Here is a 1,914-nt window from a genome sequence, read left to right as displayed (position 1 = left end):
TAATAACAACAACAACAAAAATAATAATGTAAATGGTAATCTGTTCTTTTGCAAACAAAGCCATCTCAGTCCTAAAGCCTTGTATCTAAGGGGAACATTTTTCAAAAGGTTTATTAAATTTATATGTACTTCAGAGGGTACTCGAGCAAGCGATTGGTTAGCTAGTGCCTTCAATTCTTGGTAGATTTTTGATAGCGAACGGGGATTTGATTGGATCTCACTACCAAGAATTACAGAGACTCACGGCTTCCTCGGGGAACAGGGCGCCAATAGGCTAAGTAGTAAAACAGCGTTTTCTATTAATTGTCGATAGCTACAAGCTAGCTTTTATTATCGATATATTCAGCTTTTAAGTGGTCACGTTAAAGCTTGTAACCGATTGATAAATGCGCATATAAAATTGCACCACACTACCAGATTTTCTTCTGACCGCCATAACTACTTCGTTTTAAGTATGCTGAATAATGATTTATTTCAAATCAATCTGTTGAACAGTAGTAAAGAAATATGGGAAACGTGTACAGTTGCATGTAGTTTTTTCGATAGAGGTCAAACTTAGCTTGCTAGGTTGTAGCGTGTATATGACGAACTGGTTACTTAGTTTATGCTACTAGCTAGCTATAGCTGTTGGGTCTAGATCCATTGATACTGCTGCCTATCTCGGAACAAAGGTGAAAATTCAAGTAAATACTTTAATAATACGCAAGTTTCCTGAAAACCATAGTCTGCGTGAACTGATATCATTGTAACTCCAACTGAAAATAAGCACGTTGCAGTGTGGCTCCATAGCTCAGTGGTTAGAGCACTGGTCTTGTAAACCAGGGGTCGCGAGTTCGATCCTCGCTGGGGCCTTCAAATTTTCGGTTTTGTCAAATTAGTTTCTAATATGACTGAGAAGTAATTGTCATACTGCACAGCCACGTTGTCAGGTTGATCAACCAACTGTTATTTTTCTACGGGGTTCCATACCTATTGTACCGAGTCTCGCATGAATGTAATGACAAAACATATCGTTTAGTTTCAAGAGTACACATTAATATAAAATATGACCTCCATTTGTAATAATCCGCCATGTCCCGGGAGCTACCATATTAGCAAATTAATATCCTGTAAGTAAAGCCTTTCAACAATTAGAGTAACAGTGCAGTTGCTGTAACCTTTAATACCCAGGGAAACTATGCATTTTATGTCTCTCCAGGAGGGGGCACTATAAGATCATTTGTTCAATGTACAATTGAATTTCAGAAGCAAAGTGTATGACTGACATCTACCTACCAGAAAAAACGTAGTATATGGCCGTTACAACATCTTATTATGAGGCAACTTCTCAAATGACTAATCTCAGACATATTTTAGTGTCGACTGACCTTCAGTAGATCCAAAGCGACGTACAAAAGTGCATATCATGGTCACTGGAAGAACTACAAAACGCAGGTTTGATAAGGAAGCAACAGCATTCTACCTGAGAATCAAACTGGTAACCTTCAGGATGCAAGCACAGTTCCTTACCCATTACCCTACAGCACCACCATAAATTAATATAAAATGTATACAAAAGTTATTTCTCTCCTACGAATTGAAGAGTGCACATCACGAGTTGCGTATAGTTGAAGTTAAATTTGAATAACATGCAGTTCAAAAGTTTTAAGATGTTTTATTCTCTACAGAGTCACAGTTAATATCTAAAAAGAAAATATAGAATTCACAAAATGTGAGTATTTGTTTATCCAGGAAGGTCAGACAGTTCTGTGCTGCAGTGAGTATCTAAGCTAGTAAGAGGCACAGGGAATGTAGCTAATCAACCATAAAATTACTATGGATCATGTGGTGGCCAGATGTTGAGAGCTAGTTTGATCATTTTAATAGGACAGTGTGGTTAAAATCCAATTCTATTATAGAAGTGCCAAGGGATCT

General features: G+C 37.5%; 1 non-coding gene across 1 annotated transcript; it reads left to right on the top strand.

The window, feature by feature from the left end:
* The first annotated feature begins 779 nt into the window (after nt 1-779).
* trnat-ugu lies at nt 780-852 on the top strand. The gene has a single exon. It is a non-coding gene; the product is annotated as a tRNA-Thr (tRNA).
* Nucleotides 853-1,914: the final 1,062 nt, after the last annotated feature.

The sequence above is a fragment of the Anguilla anguilla genome, chromosome 1 (genome assembly GCF_013347855.1).
Source record: "Anguilla anguilla isolate fAngAng1 chromosome 1, fAngAng1.pri, whole genome shotgun sequence".
Classification (NCBI taxonomy): domain Eukaryota; kingdom Metazoa; phylum Chordata; class Actinopteri; order Anguilliformes; family Anguillidae; genus Anguilla; species Anguilla anguilla.
This window is presented reverse-complemented; position numbering and strand designations above follow the sequence as displayed.